The 21,760-nt window shown below is 36.1% G+C and overlaps 1 pseudogene; it reads right to left on the bottom strand.

The window, feature by feature from the left end:
• Positions 1 to 577: 577 nt before the first annotated feature.
• Positions 578 to 20,897, bottom strand: LOC143645610 (olfactory receptor 5J2-like; annotated as a pseudogene).
• Positions 20,898 to 21,760: the final 863 nt, after the last annotated feature.

The following is a 21,760-nucleotide window of genomic DNA, read 5'->3' as shown; positions in this document are numbered from 1 at the left end:
TTCATGAAATCACAAATTGGAAACAACTTTCTTTTTATTTCTATGAGGTCTCTTATTCTTTCAAATATGTATATAATTCAAATGCTAAAAATGAAAAAAACTTCCAGCTATATAATCATATAGATTTTCATGCAATTCAAGGGTTGTTTTTCCCCCTTAGGAAGCACTATTTCTTTGTGTCCTTAAATGAAATCTTTATATGTACATTTATTTTCTCCAAATAACAGTGAAATATAATACTGTATCTTATATTGTATTTTTATTGATACAAAGATTAATAGAAGGGGTGCATGAGTGGTTCAGTGGTAGAATGTTCACCTTCCATGGAGAAGAGTCAGGTTCAATTCACAGACCATGCACCCAAAAGAAAAAAAGATTAATAGAACATCAGAAGACCTGCATGATAGGCTACAGTTTTTATTAAACAGCTAGACAAATCACAGAACCTTCCCTTTCAGACCTGCTTCCTCATATGATAAGCAATTGTGTAGAATGGTAAGACCTGTACCACTGCTAAAAGCATTAGCATTCATGGACTCTTATGCATGTTAATAAATGAGGACTGACTGGCATAATGTCATGTGATCAACTGTGACTTAAAATTAACAGGGAAAATCTTCATTTCTGTCACCGTTTTTACAGCATCATTTACTTCCCTGTTTCTCAGACTGTAAATCAATGGGTTGAACATGGGAATCACCAGTGTATAGAACACTGAGACCACATTCTCCTGATCTGCAGAATACTGGGAGCTAGGTTGAATGTAAGTGAAGCTTAGGGTACCATAGAATATGGTCACAGCAGTCAGATGAGAGGCACAGGTGGAGAAGGCTTTTTGCCTGCCTTTGCTGCTGAGTGGATCCTCAGGATAGCAGCCACAATGAACATGTGTGAAAGGATCACAATCAAGGTAGCCATTGCAATGACCCCAGAGAAAATTAGGAGCAACAGTTTATTCATAGAGGTATCATAACATGACAGCTTTAACAGTGAGGGAATATCACAGAAGTGGCTGACAGCATTTGGTCCACAGAAAGACAATCTCCCTAAACTTATGGTGTGTATTAATGAGTTACTTATCCCACAAACCCATGACCCAATGATGAGCACTACACATTTTCTCTTAGACATGAACACCATGTAAAGCAAAGGGTTCTCAATGGCCACATAGCAGTCATATGCCATCACCGACAGCAAGAGGCCTTCTGTGGTGACAAATACTCCAAAACACAAATGCTGCACCATGCAAGCAGGGAAAGAAATGGTTCCCTTGACAACCAGGAGGTTGATCAGCATTTTGGGTGCAATTGATGTTGAATAGCAAGCATCTACAAATGATAGGCAGCTGAGGAAAAAGTACATAGGTGTGTGGAGTTTGGGAGTGACCTAGATTAAGAATATCATGCCCAGATTCCCCACTAATGCAATGGCATAAAGCACTAGGAATGACGTAAAAAGCACAACTTTGAGTTCAGCATGGTCTTTCAGTCCCAAAAGAATAAACTCAGTAACAACTGTGCCATTTTCTTAACTCATTCTCTGGTTTTCACAAAATCTGTTGTGAAAAAATAATGATACAGGGATTATAATTTATTAGAGGAATCTAGGAAGTATGAATTGATATCAAATGCCAACCATTAATACTTTGTATTTTTTGATAAAGTATTCTTTCTTTAGATTTGATATTTGTCTTTAATGAATTGAGCAAGTGGAGTAGATGTTCTCTCTTTTTCTTTCTTGTGATAATGTCTCATCCAGCTATATTCCATAGAAATCAGTGGCAAGTAAACAGCTTGTCTCTCCCAGCTTCAATCTGTGTCTAAAATGCCTCCCTTAATGATACAGTGACACTAGCTTTAAGATAAAAATATTAATGACAGTTGGAATTATTAGGAGTGCACATTATGTATATTGTTGCAAAACTACATTATCACATCATGAAGCTCTCTTCTGAACTTTTTTGAATATGAAATTCGTGCATCTGAAATGATTTCTTTCTTAAAGTTATCTGTGGAATTAATCTACATATGCTTTGTTGTAGACTTTGAAGTGGCTCAATCATAAGGTAAAATGGCACAAGTATCTGCAAGGATTACATTTGAAAGTACCAAGACTCTGGCTTCTGGGACCTAGGAAAACAGTAAGAACATCTCCTACCTCTTGAAAGTCATGACATAAAACCTGACCCTTGCCTGACACCTTTAGAAAATATTCTGCACTTTGGTTTGGGGGCAATTCTTCCACATGGCCATGGTAGAAGAGCAGCCCTGAAAGTTCACTGACTCTGAGACTGAGGATATTAGAAGCATATCATGCATAACTGAACAAGATGGAAGTTTCCTGCTTCTATTAGACCACAAATAAATTTAGACAATTAAATTGAGTAATTGTTCTCTGATGATTTTCTGTTATATTCTTCATCCTATAACAGATACTTAAGGCTTTCCAAAACTATAATTTCCATTGGATGGTTTGTTACCTATATATTATCTTCAAAGCTGAACATACTTAAGAATCACTTCTTTTTCCATTTTCTTCTACTAAATTGTGGTATAGTTTTAGAAATGATAAGACATGAACTGTGATCAATTTTGCTTTCTCTACATTTTATATTATGTTAATTAAAACACTTCAATTTCCCCAAAGGAGAGAAGGTGAAACTTCATTAGACCCAAGCCAAAAACTGTTTTTACTTTGTTTTATAATTTATTTAAACTTCTAGATCCTGGATCTAATTTTATTTATTTCTCCAAGATCAGTGTAAGGATTGAAAGAGATAATTACATCAAAAAATTTGCTGTTGCCTTGACTGTAGGTAGAACAGTGGTGTTTTATGTCTTTTGTTTCAAGGTGATTATGTAAATTTTATAACATTGTGATCAATCCATTACATTTTAGGAGTATTCAGAATGTTTAAGCAATATTAATTTCTTTATTAATTATTATCATTAATAGTACTTTTTTAGAGATCAGACCACCATTTCAAGTGATATGTTGCAAATTTGCCTTGTTAAATGTGAGATAATATATAATGTAAATAATAATATACTTTTTTGATTTCTCACATGCTCTTTAGAGATTGCCAACAGATCTTACAACTTGGGTATCTGACAACATATTCAACTTAATTAGCTGATTCAATTGTCTGAATGAAAGATCAGAGCTTTTAGATATGGATTTGATTGAAAACTGTAATTTAAGAAATAATATGCTTAAAATGAATTATAAATTGTTATATTACCTATTTCTGTATAAATTTATATAAATGTCAAAAAATTTGGTAGCAATCATGAAGAAGGAATTAAATAGTGTAATAAGTACCTGGCTGAGGTCAACTATGAGATAAAAAACTCATAGTATAACTATCATATTTTAAATTGCCTACAGCATGGAAGCCACATGGGAGAAAATTTAAAGAAAGAAGAAAATATTAAAAGGAATTAATACAACTTACCAAAGAAGGTAAAAAAGTTTAGGATATCAGTTTATTTGGAAAGCTCATGCCATTTTCCATGTCCATGTCCGTTTACATTGCTCTCAGAAGTAGAACCAGTATATATTTTTCACATTTAGAATGGTCAACATTTAAATAGGAAATAGCAGAAGATAATTCCAGGTAAACTAAATTGACTAAAATTTAGGCTTAAATACCAAAGTTAATGGAAACAAACAAGGTTGATTTTACGTCTTTAACTATTTCCTCAAGAAGGACAAATTTGAAGGATGGAAGCAGTACATATATATATATATATATATATATATATATATATATATATGCATACATTTTTGCTCTAATGAGGCTACAGTACCTGCAGTTCAAAGACTGATTAAATTAGCATAATCACAACAACAAAATTGCATTTTAGATTGTGGTCTGGTTTCTTAAGAGACATTTTTCAAGGTATCCCCATGGGATTGGTTTTCTCTAAGGTATGTAATACAAAAAAAAAGTTACAAAAAGGAACGACACATGGAGTAAAGGATGAGAAAGTACTTGAACATGGACTGTAACGAATTTGCATGAATGAAATACATTTCTATTAACTTATAAAGTGGTCTGGAATATCTTCTGTAAGACAAAAATATATAAATGGAATCCAGCTTGATAATAGGTTATTTTATCTTAACTCACACTCAAACACTTTTGATTATAGCATAAGTCTGCAATCCTACATAACAGGCCTATCATGTAATATTTAGTTTCAATATTTTAATTTTTTAAGCAAATGTTGCTATGTGTTAGACACTATAAAGAAAGGATTTATTAGAAATAAACAAGAAATTGGTTGGATTTCCACTGCTACAAAATGAAAGATTAGATGTATTTCTTTTTTTATATATAAATTAAAGAAAATAAAAGAAATTAACACAACGTTTAGAAATCATTCCATGCTACATATGCAATCAGTAATTCTTAACATCATCACATAGATGCATGATCATTTCTTAGTACATTTGCATCGATTTAGGAAAAGAACTAGCAAAACAACAGAAAAAGATATAGAATGTTAATATAGAGAAAAAATAAAAATAATAAAACTAGTAAAAAAAAGAAAAGGAAAAAAGACACAAACAAACAAACAAACAAAAAACGTATAGCTCAGATGCAGCTTCATTCAGTGTTTTAACATGAATACTTTACAATTAGGAATTATTGTGCTGTCCATTTTTGAGTTTTTGTATCTGGTCCTGTTGCACAGTCTGTATCCCTTCAGCTCCAATTACCCATTATCTTACCCGGTTTCTAACTCCTGCTGGTCTCTGTTACCAATGACATATTCCAAATTTATTCTCGAGTGTCGGTTCACATCAGTGGGACCATACCGTATTTGTCCTTTAGTTTTTGGTTAGACTCACTCAGCATAATGTTCTCTAGGTCCATCCATGTTATTACATGCTTCATAAGTTTATTCTGTATTAAAGTTGTGTAATATTCCATCATATGTATATACCACAGTTTGTTTAGCCATTCTTCTGTTGATGGACATTCTGGCTGTTTCCATCTCTTTGCAATTGTAAATAATGCTGCTATAAACATTGGTGTGCAAATGTCTGTTTGTGTCTTTGCCCTTAAGTCTTTTGAGTAGATACCTAGCAATGGTATTGCTGGGTCATATGGCAATTCTATATTCGTTTTTTTGAGGAACTGCCAAACTGCCTTCCACAGTGATTGCACCATTTGACATTCTCAGCAACAGAGGTTAAGCGTGCCTCTTTCTCCGCATCCTCTCCAGCAGTTGTCATTTTCTGTTTTGTTGATAATGGCCATTCTGGTGGGTGTGAGATGATATCTCATTGTGGTTTTGATTTGCATTTCTCTAATGGCCAGGGACATTGAGCATCTCTTCATGTACCTTTTGGCCATTTGTATTTCCTCTTCTGAGAGGTGTCTGTTCAAGTCTTTTTCCCATTTTGTAATTGTGTTGTCTGTCTTTTTGTTGTTGAGTTGAACAATCTCTTTATAAATTCTGAATACTAGAACTTTATCTGATATGTCATTTCCAAATATTGTCTCCCATTGTGTAGGCTGTCTTTCTACTTTCTTGATGAAGTTCTTTGATGCACAGAAGTGTTTAATTTTGAGGAGATCCCATTTATTTATTTATTTCTTCAGTGCTCTTGCTCTAGGTGTAAGGCCCATAAAACCACCTCCAGTTGTAAGCTTCATAAGATATCTCCCTACATTTTCCTCTAACTGTTTTATGGTCTTAGACCTAATGTTTAGATCTTTGATCCATTTTGAGTTAACTTTTGTGTAGGGTGTGAGATACGGGTCTTCTTTCATTCTTTTGCATATGGATATCCAGTTCTCTAGGCATGATTTATTGAAGAGACTATTCTGTTCCAGGTGAGTTGGCTTGACTGCCTTATCAAAGATCAAATGTCCATAGATGAGAGGGTCTATATCTGAGCACTCTATTCAATTCCATTGGTCGATATATCTGTCTTTATGCCAATACCATGCTGTTTTGTCCACTGTAGCTTCATAATATGCTTTAAAGTCCAGCAGTGTGAGACCTCCAGCTTCGTTTTTTTCCTCAAGATACTTTTAGCAATTTGGGGCACCCTGCCCTTCCAGATAAATTTGCTTATTGGTTTTTCTATTTCTGAAAAATAAGTTGTTGGGGTTTTGATTGGTATTGCATTGAATCTGTAAATCAGTTTAGGTAGGATTGACATCTTAACTATATTTAGTCTTCCAATCCATGAACACGGTATGCCCTACCATCTATTTAGGTCTTCTGTGATTTATTTTAACAGTTTTTTGTAGTTTTCTTTGTATAGGTTTTTTGTCTCTTTAGTTAAATTTATTCCTAGGTATTTTATTCTTTTAGTTTCAATTGTAAATGGAATTCGTTTCTTGATTTCCCCTTCAGCTTGTTCATTACTAGTGTATAGAAATGGTACAGATTTTTGAATGTTGATCTTGTAACCTGCTACTTTGCTGTACTCATTTATTAACTCTAGTAGTTTTGTTGTGGATTTTTCTGGGTTTTCGATGTATAGTATCATATCGTCTGCAGACAGTGATAGTTTTACTTCTTCCTTTCCAATTTTGATGCCTTGTATTTCTTTTTCTTGTCTAATTGCTCTGGTTAGAACCTCCAACATGATGTTGAATAATAGTGGTGATAACAGACATCCTTGTCTTGTTCCTGTTCTTAGGGGAAAGTTTTCATTTTTCCCCATTGTGGATGATATTAGCTGTGGGTTTTTCATGTATTCCTTCTATCATTTTAAGGAAGTTCCCTTGTATTCCTATCTTTTGATGTGTTTTCTACAGGAAAGGATGTTGAATCTTGTCAAATGCCTTCTCTGCATTATTTGAGATGATCATGTGATTTTTATGCTTTGATTTGTTGATATGATGTATTACATTAATTGATTTTCTTATGTTGAACCATCCTTGCCTACCTGGGATGAATCCTACTTGGTCATGATGTATAATTCTTTTAATGTGTTGTTGGATTCGATTTGCTAGAATTTTGTTGAGGATTTTTGCATCTATATTCATTACAGAGATTGGTCTGTAGTTTTCTTTTTTTGTAGTATCTTTGCCTGGTTTTGGTATGAGGATGATGTTGGCTTCATAGAATGAATTAGGTAGCTTTCCCTCCACTTCGATTTTTTTGAAGAGTTTGAGGAGATTTGGTACTAATTCTTTCTGGACCATGTGAAGCCATCTGGTCCTGGACTTTTCTTTTTAGGAAGCTTTTGAATGACTGATTCAATGTCTTTACTTGTGATTGGTTTGTTGAGGTCATCTATTTCTTCTTGAGTCAAAGCTGGTTGTTCTTGTCTTTCTAGGAACCTGTCCATTTCATCTAAATTGTTGTATTTATTAGTGTAAAGTTATTCATAGTACCCTGTTATTACCTCCTTTATTTCTGTGAGGTCAGAGATTATGTCTCCTCTTCCATTTCTGATCTTATTTATTTGTGTCCTCTCTCTTCTTCTTTTTGTCAATCTTGCTAAGGGCCCATCAATCTTTTTGATTTTCTCATAGAACCTACTTCTGGTCTTATTGATTTTCTCTATTGTTTTCATGTTTTTAATTTCATTTATTTCTGCTCTAATCTTCATTATTTCTTTACATTTGCTTTCTTTGGGATTAGTTTTACTGTTCTTTCTCCAGTTCTTCAAAGTGGACCATTAATTCCTGAATTTTTGCCTTTTCTTCTTTTCTGATATAGGCATTTAGGGCAATAAATTTCCCTCTTAGCACTGCCTTTGCTGCATCCCATAGGTTTTGATATGTTGTGTTTTCATTTTCATTCGCCTCGAGATATTCACTAATTTCTCTTGCAATTTCTTCTTTGACCCACTCGTTGTTTAAGAGTGTGTTGTTGAGCCTCCACGTATTTATGAATTTTCTGGCACTCTATCTATTATTGATTTCCAACTTCATTCCTTTATGATCCGAGAAAGTGTTGTGTATGATTTCAATCTTTTTAAATTTGTTAAGACTTGATTTGTGACCCAGCATATGGTCTATCTTTGCGAATGATCCATGAGCACTTGAGGAAAAGGTGTATCCTGCTGTTGTGGGACGTAATGTCCTATAATTGTCTGTTATGTCTAGCTCATTTATAGTAATATTCAGATTCTCTATTTCTTTATTGATCCTCTGTCTAGATGTTCTGTCCATTGATGACAGTGGTGAATTGAAGTCTCCAACTATTATGGTAGATGTGTCTATTTCCCTTTTCAGTTTTTGCAGTGCATTCCTCACATACTTTGGGGCATTCTGGTTCAGTGCATAAATATTTATGATTGTTATGTCTTCTTGTTTAATTGTTCCTTTTGTTAGTGTATAGTGTCCTTCTTTGTCTCTTTTAACTGCTTTACATTTGAAGTCTAATTTATTGGATATTAGTATAGCTACTCCTGCTCTTTTCTGGTTGTTATTTGCATGAAATATCTTTTCTCAACCTTTCACTTTCAACCTATGTTTATCTTTGGGTCTAAGATGTTTTTCCTGTAGACAGCCTATAGAAGGATCCTGTTTTTTAATCCATTCTGCCAGTCTATGTCTTTTGATTGGGGAATTCAGTCCATTAACATTTAGTGTTATTACTGTTTGGATAATATTTACCTCTACCATTTTGCCTTTTGTATTATATATATCATATCTGATTTTCCTTCTTTCTACACTCTTCTCCATACCTCTCTCTTCTGTCTTTTTGTATCTGACTCTAGTGCTCCCTTTAGTATTTCTTGCAGAGCTGGTCTCTTGGTCACAAATTCTCTCAGTGACTTATTGTCTGAAAATGTTTTAATTTCTCCCTCATTTTTGAAGGACAATTTTGCTGGATATAGAAGTCTTGGTTGGCAGTTTTTCTCTTTTAGTATTTTAAATATATCATCCCACTGTCTTCTAGCTTCCATGGTTCCTGCTGAGAAATCTACACATAGTCTTATTGGGTTTCCCTTGTATGTGATGGATTGTTTTTCTCTTGCTGCTTTCAAGATCCTCTCTTTCTCTTTGACCTCTGACATTCTAACTAGTAAGTGTCTTGGAGAACGCCTATTTGGGTCTAATCTCTTTGGGGTTTGCTGCACTTCTTGGATCTTTAGTTTTAGGTCTTCCATACGAGTTGAGAAATTTTCAGTGATAATTTCTTCCATTAGTTTTTCTCCTCCTTTTCCCTTCTCTTCTCCTTCTGGGACACCCACAACATGTATATTTGTGCTCTTCATATTGTCATTCAGTTCCCTGATCCCCTGTTCAAATTTTTCCATTCTTTTTCCTATAGCTTCTGTTTCTTTCTGGGATTCAGATGTTCCATCCTCCAATTCACTAATTCTAGCCTCTTTCTCTTTATATCTACCATTGTAGGTATCCATTGTTTTTTCCAGCTTTTCTACTTTGTCCTTCACTCCCATAAGTTCTGTGATTTGTTTTTTCAGTTTTTCTATTTCTTCTTTTTGTTCAACCCATGTCTTCTTCATGTCCTCCCTCAATTTATTGATTTGGCTTTTGAAGAGTTTTTCCATTTCTCTTCGTATATTCAGCATTAGTTGTCTCAGCTCCTGTATCTCATTTAAACTCTTGGTTTGTTCCTTTGACTGGGCCATATTTTCAATTTTCTGAGTGTGATCCATTATCTTCTGCTGGCGTCTGGGCATTTAATCAGATTTCCCTGGGTGTGAGACCCAGCAGGTTGAAAGATTTTTCTGTGAAATCTCTGGGTTCTGTTTTTCTTATCCTGCCCAGTAGGTGGCACTCGTGGTGCTCATCTGTCTGCAGGTCCCGCCAGTAAAAGACACTGTGGCTTCTTTAACTTTGGAAAACTCTCGCTGTAGGGGGTGTCACCAGCCGAAGCAGCTTGGGGGAGTGCCAATCCGAATCTCCCAGCTGGCCCGGGGATCTGCGTGTGTGGTGGGTCACTGGCCTCCGTGGCTTGAGGGGACCACCTATCCAATTCTCCCAGCCATACTGGGAAGTCACGTGTTTGGAAGGGAACCCCATCCCCATTCTTCGTGGCTTGGGAAACTCCAATCCAATTCTCCCACCTGGTCCGGGGGGCCATGCGTGGAGGGGGGTGCCCGCCACTGTGGCTTGAGTGGACCACCTATCCAATTCTCCCAGCTGGCCCGGGAGGGAGGGAGGGAGGGAGGGACTCTGGTCACCTGCCACCCCGGCCTAGGGAAGCCCGTGCCCCTTGGTGATCTCACCGGAGCGGGTTCCCCCAGCCAGTCAGCCATTCCAGAATGGGATATGCTGTCTTCTTGGTCTCTGTCGTGGCTCTGCGAGCTGTTCTGTATCATTTCTACTTCCCTAGAAGCTGTTCTGGAGGAGGAACTATGACCCGCGCATCTTACTAAGCTGCCATCTTCTCCGGAAAATCAAGACTAGATGTATTTCTACATATAATCACTCACAAAATATAAATTAAATTGCTATTGGTTTAAAAATGAAGAAAAAAGTAGAAAAACAGAGGTAAAAACCTGACATTGGAAACATAACTCACTTGGGGTTTTTCCAAAGCCTTATAAGTAAACCCGTGAAATCCAACATTTCACAAACGTACAAAGCTTTGGACACATGAAAATGAAGAAATTCCATTGAATTCCACATATAAATCTTATAATCTTTGAAAAATTGGCATTCTCACTGTAAGAGCTAACTGCATTAAGTCTGTTTATCAGCAAAACATTCACATCATGAATCTTGGTAGTAAAAAAATATCTCCTCTGAGAAGCAGTAACCACAAACTTGGCCTCACATGTATTGTAATTTGGATTTCGCTGCCTGCACAACTAGGCAACTTCAACCTGAAAATTTTAAATTTGTATGTGTTGGGTGCATGGTGGGACTCCTGAGAACAATAGAGTGAAAACTTCTATGGGTGGATGCAGTCTCAAGAAAGCCTTCCAGGGTTATCATAGGCCAGTTCGATTAAGTGTGAGTATGCCATTCACTTCCAAAACACAATGAGGATGCACATGTGCAAAAACTAGAGTCTAGAAAGTAATAAATATATTTTAAATATGCAAAAAAATAGTTGTTGTCAAAAGGTTAAAAAAATGTAAAAGGAATGAGACCTCTTCCAAAGGAGATTGGAGAGGCAGAATAAATGAATTAGATCTATGCTAAGCAATGGATGTGGAAAAAAATCAATAAGTAAATAAATGATAGATTATAGATAAAAAGCAAAATAAAACATATAAATCATTTGTAAGGAAACCTATCTAGACAGAAAGAATTAGTCTTGGTATTGGAAATAAAAGATAGCCCATTTTTGAGAAAGGGATTAGTTTATAGTAAGAAACTATTTTGGGGAGGAGATGTTAACTTGTTAATTTTTTTTCTCTCCCAAAATTATCCAGGCATATCACTACCTGTGTATTACCACTGACACTGACTGAAAGAAGGCCAACTCAGCTCTGCCCCTGCAGTCAGTAGGAAACTTTAGGTTGTGGATAAAATATGAATGGATGAGGTGCCTTGGAGGACCATTGCATATTCTGTCTTTCTGATACACTTTTTATCTGCTTATTAACTACAAAGCTAAAAGCTTTTTGGAATTTTGTCATCCTGGGAAGTTCTTTGCAGGCATATTGCCTCATGGGATGGGGGACTTATAAGGGAATGACATAGGAGGTTAATAGGAGGGATGTTAAATGACAATCCCTTGGCTTGAAGAATATTACATAAATCACCAAATTGAGTTATGTCTAACCCATGGGCCTACATGACTGTCTAAATGACACAATTCTCCAGAAAATAAGAGTTCAACTGGGAAAATAATATCTAGACAGAAGAAGTTATTTAACTGCATTTTCTGAAGAAGTAATTTAAGAAACATATGAGTAACATAAAACATGATAAATGAATATCCTCAAAATGGTTAGGAGGAGGATGTTGGTGATATAGAGAAGGATTTCCCATTCTAATAGCATGCTGGACTGCATCTCCAAAATAATGCTCTTTCTACAATCTAGTTGTATCCTGGCCAAGCAATACATTTCAAAGTATTACTGCACTATAGGAAGAAAAAAGACCTGCAAAAGCCAACAAAATGAACTGAAAAAGCAAGCAGAGACACATTTTGAACTGAAAGCATGGCAGTAAAACCAAAACCAGTATGGAATGGAAAATATGGCTGACAGAGATGAATTACAGACTCTACTAGAAATGCAGTATTATACCTATCACTCAGCCAAAGCAAATTTCTATATTCTCAGAATTAGATTATGTTCAGTTAAGCTGATAACTCAAAATACCTAAGGATTCTTAGAATTTCAGGAAAAAAATTTAATTGCTTAATTATATGAATTATATAAAATATATAATTATATATAATTATGAATATATATAATTATATAATATATTTAATTGATGGTATATAATTGCTTGTATACCATCAGGTAGGGCAGGAACCAAAAATTTCTGAGCATCAAGGAAAAACAAGTATAGATTTAGGTCAATAAGAATTTCAGATACTTGAAGCAACATATTCATAGCATAAGATAACTATAAAGAAATATTTTCAGAATCTAAAATGGCATGAAAAAGCTGAAAGATAAAGAATAAAACCACTTATACCAGGAAATATTGAAAAAAAAGATACTTGTATTACTATCAGAGAAAAGGGACTTTAAGAACAATTGTTGAAATATAGTCAAGACAGTAAATAAAGTTTGATTCATTAGAGAAATTATTGTTTCAGTTAGTGGGGTAAGTCTGTAACTCCTTTCCTATTTCTAAGGGATGCCCTAAAAATGTTGACTTTAGCAAACATCCATGTAAACATGTTTTTGTTTATCATCAGGAGGATAACCAGGAATTTTTTTCTCTAAAATAAGCTTTGCTTATCATAATCAGGAACTCTTTGATCTTATGTTATTCAAGCATCCAGAATGTGGAAATGAATATTTACCATTGAATTATGTGTGTAGGTTTACCCAAATGAAAAAAACTAAGAAGCTGTAAACCCGAATGAATGAACATTGGCTAAGTGGTTAGGCAAAGAATGCCAAGCACAGGATAACTTAGCAAACCAACCCTGTCTGCCTTTTATTAGAAAAGTGTTGAAAACTAAACCCATTAAGTAGGAAGTCGAAAAAATATATAAAGGAGTAAAGAAACAGAAGCTATTTCATGTTTCCATGAACAGCTGAGCAAAGGAACTCACCATGAATCAACTGGAAGTCTACAAAGGCAGCTAGTGTCACAACCAGTAAGGCACAGATTTTGTCAAAGTGTGGGAACACTTTGCAGAGAAATATGAGCAGAAATTTTACAAATTTATAATAATATGCATTATTTAAGTAAAGAATTAGGTGGTACATTGCCAAATGTAGATAAAACTGTATTAGGGTAGGCCATGGTGACTCAGCAGGCAGAGTTCTCGCCTGCCATGCCAAAGACCTGGCTTCAGTTACTGGTGACTTGCCCATGCAAGAAAAAAAGCCTGAATAAAAGGGATCATTGGATTGAAATTGATTACAAATGACTATAAATTTTAGTGAGGCCAGTTTTCTGAAATATATGACAACTGACTTGCAATGGGTAAAGACAAGGATTTGGCAAATTGACTCTGAGAAAGGCAACTACTCACTCTCTTATTGATAAAGATATAGAATGCCCCTGCCCCCAAATCTGTAGAAATATTATGGTTGCAAGCAACCCAAAGAATGTTGGTTTTACAGTCAGAGAAATATGTCTAATTTAATGATGTTGACTAGATACTGAAATAGTGGCTCCATAATTTGGGGCACTATATGTAATCTCACTCTTGGAGGGAACAGGAAAATATTCAGGAGGGAGAAACTGATCTGATAGTTTAAATAATCAAACAGGGAGCTACATGGAACTAAATTTTTTGGAAATAATAATATCATGATAGCCTAGGAATAGTGAAAGTTACACAGGATTGTCACCATCCTTAATGTAGAAGAATTGTCCACTTAAAATGACTAAAGTAATTTTGTAAGTCTATTTTACCACAAATAACATAAATAAATTTCACAAAAGGAAAAAAAAGAAAGTAGGATAAGTAGAAAATATTTTAAAAGAACTGGTGTAACTTTTACATGACTGTTAAAAATTCAATTGTGAAGAAAAAGTTGAGGAATTGCTGCCAGAGATTTGAGATGGCATTATTAATATTTAGGCAACAAAAACTGGCCCCAACTCTAGCTGTGAACCACACATCTTAAAGAACCCTGTAAAATTACCTCTATAAATATTAGCTTGGGAAAAATAAGAATCTGCTCATGGCGATTTTAACTAACAAAGGAAAAATTTGAATGTGGGCTGAATTTATCCCATTGATTAAAACCATAGAATTTAAAGAATTTGACTAAAGGACCTGGGTTTGCTCATCATCCCATACGCTCTCCACACAGAGGATAGAAAGAGTTATGTAATGTTTTGGGTGAAATGGCCTATAGACAGCATACAAATTCTTTGACATTACTAGGAACTGGTGATCAATTTTAGTTGACCCCCATGGTGGATAGAGAGGACATCAGGAAATGTCCAGGATTTGGAGATGCTATAGTAGATTATACAAAGATCATTCTTGAACTTTAAATTGGAAACTATCCAGTAGAAATAACCTTCCGTTTAATCACCATTTCTTAGGTGTGCAATTGAGATTGTGCATTTTATGTCAACTGGGATAATTCATTCCACCTGGACTGATCATCATTCCACATGGACTGATGACCACATACACCCTTTTCACGGTTTAAATTGAACGTATGAAATGAGAACTGTGGAATCATGCCAAGACTGCTGTGTAGTAAATTTAGCTATTTAGAAAACTGGAGAGTTAAGAAAAGATTGCTTCTTTAATTAAGGAAATGGTTGGAACAGGAACATTTATTCAAAGAGAGCAACCCCCCAGAGAGAAATTTTCAGCTGCGTGTTCTCAAAATTCTTGACATATAGAATCTTTGAACAAAATAAAGTTGTTCTAAGTTTCATTAACTAAATTTTGTGGTAGATTTTTTACATAACAGTTGCAACCAGAACAATGAAAACTGACTAAAATATTGACTAAATTAACTTTAATAGAATCAAGCACTAATGTTCATCAAAGTACACTATAAAAAGGCACAGGTGGATGCCCCAATGAATCCCAGAGTGATTTGATCAGTGAGTGGAAAAGTATTTGCAAAGTACCTTTCAGAGAATGGTAGAATGGGGGAAAATTCAGCCTCCCCAAGTTGAAATTCTTGATATTCTCACAAGCAGTGTGGACAACCAAAGCTATAGGCTGAGCCCCAGTCTTGGAGTTTGTTCATATGAAACTTAACCCCATGAAGGATAGGTCAAGCCTATTTAAAATTAGGCCTAAGAGTCACCCCCAAGAGAGCCTCTTTTGTTGCTCAGATGTGGCCTCTTTCTCCAGTCAACACAACAAGCAAACTCACTGCCCTCCCCTTGTCTACGTGGGACATGACTCCCAGGGGTGTAAGCCTTCCTGGCAATGTGGGACAGAAATCCTAGAATGAGCTGAGACTCAGCATCAAGGGATTGAATGAACCTTCTCGACCAAAATGGGGAAGAGTGAAATGAGACAAAGTGTCAATGTCTGAGAGATTCCAAACAGAGTCGAGAGATTATCCTGGAGGTTATTCTTACACATTAAGTAGATATCAACTTGTTATTCAAGATGTAATGGAGAGGCTGGAGGGAACTGCCTGAGAATGTAGAGCTGCATTCCAGTAGCCACGTTTCTTGATGATGATTGTGTAATGATATAGCTTTCACAATGTGACTGTGTGATTGTGAAAACCTTGTGTCTGAGGATCCTTTTATCTACCTTGTCAACAGATGAGTAAAATACATGGAATAAAAATAAATAATGGGGGGAACAAATGTTAAAATAAATTTAGTTTGAAATGCTAGTGATCAATGAAAGGGAGGGGTAAGGGGTATGGTATGTATATATATTTTTTCTGTTTTCATTTTATTTCCTTTTCTGTTGTGTTTTTATTTCTTTTTCTGAATTGATGTAAATGTTCTAAGAAATGATCATGATGATGAATATACAGTTATGTAATGATATTGTGAATTACTGATTATATATGTAGAATGGAATGATGATATGTTAGGAATGTTAGTGTTTCTTTGTTGTCATATTTTTTTATTTAAAATTAATTTAGAAAATTACAAAAAAGGCATAGGTGGGATTTTTTTTGTTTTTTATTGTTTGTTTTATGTTTTTTTTAAAAAAAAAACACTCCCTTTTCCCCATCTCCATATGACCCAGTGAACTCTAATCTGCTTTCTATCTCTGTGAACTTGCTATTTCTAGTCATTTCTTCTAAGTAATATCAAACAATGTTTTTCCTATATACCTTCCTTATTTCACTGAACCTAATATTTTCAAGGTTCTTCCAAGTTGCAATGTGTTTCATAATTCATTATGGCCAAATAATATTCCATTGCATATATGTACCACATTTTATCCATTCACTTTTAAAAATATTTTTACTGATAAAACAACATACACATTCTTTACATACATTCCATCTGTGGTGTACAATCAGTGGCTCACAATATCATCACATAGTTGTATATTCATCACCATAATCACTTGTTAGAACATTTGCATCACTCCAGAAAAAGAAAAATGAAAAAATCTCATACATACCATACTCCTTTCCTTCCTTCTCATTGACCACTGGTATTTCCAACTACCCAATATATTTTAACCTTTGCTCCCCCATTATTTACTTATTTTTTTATCCATTTTTTACTCATCTGTCCAGACCCTAGACAAAAGAAGCATCAGACACAAGGTTTTCACAATCACACAGTCACATATCTTCATACAATCATCTTCAAGAAATAATGCTACTGGAACACAGCTCTACAGTTTCAGGTACTTCCTTTTAGCCACTCAAATATACTGCAACCTGAAAAGGGGTACCTATATAATATGTAAGAATAACCTCCAGGGTAAGCTCTCAACTCTGTTTGAAATCTCTCAACCACTGACACTTTAATTTTTTCTCATTTCTCTCATCCTCTTTTTTTTGGTCAAGAAGATTTTTTCAATCCCTTGACGCCAGACACCAGTTTATTCTGGGATTTTTGTCCCATGTTGCTGGGGAGATTTACACCCTGGGAACCATGCCCCATGTAGGGTTCAGGGGGAGGACAGTGCATTCAATTGCTGTGTCAGCTTTAGAGAGATAGACCACATCTGAGCAACCAAAGAGGTTCTCTGGGTGTGACACTTAGGTCTAAATTTAAGGAGGCTTAGTCTCTCTTTTGCAGGAATAAGTTTCATAGAGACAACCTCCAAGATCAGGGTCTCAGCTTATTGATTTGGCTGTCCCTAATGCTTGCAAGAATATCAGAAATTCACCAACTGGGGAAATTGAATCTTTCCCCTTTTCTCACTGTCCCCATAAGGGGATCCTGAAAATACTTTATTCACTGTCCCAATCACTTTGGGATTTATCAAGGCATCACGATAACCTGGACAAACCAATAAAATCTTATGTTCTATTCAAGATTCCCTGTACTTATGGTGGTCAACTAAAGTGACCATATAAGTTAAATTATAGATGCACTACCTAAAACAAAAATTTTGCAACCAAATACACATTTCTCCCTTTAGTCCCACACAGAAGTTTAAGTTTTAAGATATGGACAATATTACCCTTTACCCAATCTTCTGATATATCTTAATCCTATCCAGATCAGCTTCAAATTCATATCTCCACTCAATGTCTGATCATTTATTCAACTTTTTAAATGGTTTCTGTATAGGGTACTGCTGATTTTCGTAGCTTCAGTGCTCCAACTCTGAACCTCAGGTGCCACATAAATATCCAAAATTTCTGAGAAAGACCAGGTTATATTCAAACAGCTCAGTATCTCAGAATTTAGAATTAGCAGTTACACCTTCTGAACATATGTGACCATTGTTAGAGCTCACAGTCTAGGACCCAACCTGATAACCCATGCTCTCAACTTTAGTTCACTGAATTTTTTCATATTAGTCCATATGACTGAGGCATGATAATATTTTTCTTTTTCCCCTGACATTTCATTCAACATACAGCTCTTAAGTTTCATTCACCTAGTTGCAAGTCTCACAACTTCATTCCTTCTTGTGGCCAATCAGTAGTCCATTGTATGCATACACCATAGCTCCCCTTTCCTTTCCGCAATCCTTTGACTCTTAGGCCACATCCATTCATTGTGCATCAGAAACACTGCTGGCATAAATAACACTGTGTAAATGTCCAGGTATATACTGAGCAACGGGATTTCAGGATCATATGGCAAACCCACCTAGCCTCCAGTGGAACCATCATACTGCTCTCCAAGGGGCTGCAACTCTCATTTCCCTACTGACAGTGAATAGGAACATCTCTTTGTCTGCAGTTTCTCCAGCACTTCTCTCTGTTCATTTTTAAACAGTTTTATTCACATATTATACAAGCCAGCCTAAGTGTATAGACATGGCTTTACCATCATACTCTATTTGAAGATATTTCCTTTTCTTCCACAAAGAATCCATACCCTGTCCCAATCACCCCACCTTTTGACATTTAGCCTTGGCATAATATGTATTGTTACATTCAGTAACACCCATTCATTTTTTCTTTTTTTTTGCATGGGCAGGCACCAGGAATCAAACCCAGGTCTCTGGTATGGCAGGTGAGAATTCTACCACTGAGTCACCATTGCAGAGCCCAGTTATCCATTCATTTTTAATGGACACTGGATTGTTTCCACATTTAGGCTATTATTGATAATGGTTCTATAAACATTGTTGTATGAAAACTCCTTTGAAACTCTGTTTTCATTTTCTCTGGGTATATACCTAGAAGTGGAATTGCCAGGTCATATGGCAATACTATATTTAGGTTTTGGAAGAAAAGCCACTTGATTTCAACAGTGGCTGTACCATTCTACCTTCCCATCAACAAAGCAGCTGACTTCTGTTTTCCCACATACTCTCCAATATTTGTTACTTTCATTTTTGAAAATTAATAAAGAGCAGCCATCCTTGGAGGTGTGAATCAATATTTCCTTGTTTTTATTTTAATTTCTCTAATGACTACTGTGGTGTTGAACATCTTTTTATATGTTGATTGGTCATTTCTATAATTTTATAAGAGAAATGTTTATTCAATTATTTTGCCAATTTTGAATTGGGTTATTTGTTGTTGTACTGTAAAAGTAATTTTTATATTTTGGATATTAAGCCCTTAACTGAAATATGGTTTAGAACCACTTTTTCCCATTCTGTGGGTTGTCTGTTCAGTTTTCTGATAATTTCTTTCAATGTACAAAAATTTTAAATTTTGACTAAATTACATTTACCTACATTATTGTTGCCATGTCTAAGAATCCATTATCAAATTCCAGATGATGAAGATTTGTCCTTATGTCATAGTCTAAAAATTGCATGCTTTAGCTCTTATATTTAGCTCCTTCATCCATTTTGAGTTGATTTTTCTTTATGGTGTGAGGTGCTCTAACTTTATTTTTTGCATATGGATATGCAGTTTTCCCATATTAGTAGAAGTCATTGAATAGATATTTTATATAATGATTTTAAAATAACAACTAATAATAGGTTTCGGAATGGAAAGACAAGATGGGGAATTTTGGAACAGAATTGGAAGTTATAAAAATATAGTTTAATTGTGACTTCTACTTCCAGGTACGAAAACACAAGTTACATTTGGGCAACAGTCCAAATGAAGAACTATAAAATGTTACATAATTATCATAACTTTTAAAAATAATAGCATCAGTGAACTATGAAAATATTGTTCTATCAATGCAAATTCCAAATGCAGATACTTTTTTTCAAGCCCAAAGAGAATTTCCACTGCCAATTCTGGGATAGACTGTAGGGGACAACTTACCTAGGTAGACAACTCAGATGGGGGAAAGAAAACCTGCAAAACTCCAGTGAGCAATGCTAATATGACAAATATGAAATTTGAAGCTACATGACTGCATAACTTGTTCTCAACATGAGACAGTTTTGGAATTGAGAGTAGGGTTAGAGGACTAACCAAACCTGTGAAGTGTGGAGTGCAATATCGTACAGTCTGACTAATGCATTGTTCTAGTTTGCTAGCTGCTGGAATGCAACACACCAGAGATGAATTGATTTTTAATAAAAGGGGATTCATTTTGTTAGTCCTTCAGAGTAAAGGCAGCTAACTTTTGTCTGAGGTTCTTTCTTATGTGGGAAGGCTCAGTAATCTCTGTTGGCCTTCTCTCTAGGCCTCTGGGTTCCAACAACTTTCCCAAGAGTGATTCCTTTCTGCACCTCCAAAGGCCTGGGCTGAGCTGTGAGAGCTGAGATGAGGTACACCAAGCAGCTTGGTCTGTGCTACGTTGCACTCTCTCATTTAAGCACCAGCCGATTAAGTCAAACATCATTCATTGCAGCAGACATGCCTCCTAGCTGGCTGTACATGTAATGAGCAACAGATGAGGTTCACATGCCATTGGCTCATGTCCACAGCAACAAAACTAGGTGACTTCACCTGGCCAAACTGACACCTGAATCTAACTACCATATGTCCACCCCTTGTCAACTTAGCAACTACTCACATCACCTTAAACAATATTAAGGTGCAAAAAATTTGCTCCTGGATGTGGATCTGTGAATCTCAAAAAAATTTTTCTGGTGCCAATATGCAAAGGAGGGACAGTCACAAGATCCATAGGGAGAAATTGGAAGGAAAACCTGCAGGGCAAACGTCATTGGATTTCAAAGTCTGAAAGTTATTTATGCTTCAGCTTTAGAAAGTGGCACTTCCACCCTTTCCAAGGACATAAGCAGTGGTCCACTCTTTCCAAATCAACCTCAGGGAACACTGAGGAGACCACCTTTTTCTCTGGTTCCATTCTCTCCAGGTATCAGGGCCACCCTTGGGTTCTCTGCCATTCTGGGGCACATACTCAACCCCTCCATGTGGTGGCAGCCAGGCTCTCCCCAGTCCCCCAAGGAGGATGCTGTACCTTCTACAAGGCCTGAGGCAGCACAACTCTTCCACTGCAACGAGGTGGGAGACTCATCCTCACTCACTCTTCAGGGTAAACTCACCCTCTCCATGTACATGGGTGGGTCCCCTCTCCTGGCTGAGGTTTCTTGGCTTCAGACCCGAGCTTCCATGGTCCTCACTCTGTAAACTCCAATTTTTCCCTTTACAAAAGGGAAAAATTAGCAATGGTTCTTTTACACCAACAGTCTCTTCATGCACTCCAGGACTTCTCCATCATTCTCTTCACAGTTCCTCCAAAGTCTTCCCCTTAGCCATCCAAAAAACTGTTCCAACATATCTGGTATTTGCAAGCCGCAGCAGCACCCCATTCTGTCATACCAAATCTGTTCTAGTTTGCCAGATTCTGGAATGCAACACACCAGAGATGGATTGGCTTTTTAAAGAGGGGATTTATTTTGTTAGTTCTTCAGAGGAAAGGCAGCTGACTTTCATCTAAGGTTCTTTCTTTCATGGGAAAGCTCAGGGTAATCTCTGCTGGTCTTCTCTCCAGGCCTCTGAATTCCAACAACTTTCCCTGGGGTGATTCCTTTCTGCACCTCCAAAGGCCTGGACTGAGCTGCGAGCACTGAGATGAGGTATGCTGAGCTGCTTGGGCTGTGCTACATTGTGCTTTCTCATTTAAGAACCAGCCAATTAATTCAAACATCATTCATATTAGCAGGCACGCCTCCTAGCTGACTGCAGATGTAATCAGCAACAGGTGAGGTTCATGTACCATTGGCTCATGTCCACAGCAACAAAAATC

The sequence above is a fragment of the Tamandua tetradactyla genome, chromosome 9 (genome assembly GCF_023851605.1).
Source record: "Tamandua tetradactyla isolate mTamTet1 chromosome 9, mTamTet1.pri, whole genome shotgun sequence".
In the NCBI taxonomy this organism is placed as follows: domain Eukaryota; kingdom Metazoa; phylum Chordata; class Mammalia; order Pilosa; family Myrmecophagidae; genus Tamandua; species Tamandua tetradactyla.
The sequence above is the reverse complement of the archived record's forward strand: the minus strand, read 5'-3'. Positions and strand labels throughout refer to the sequence as shown.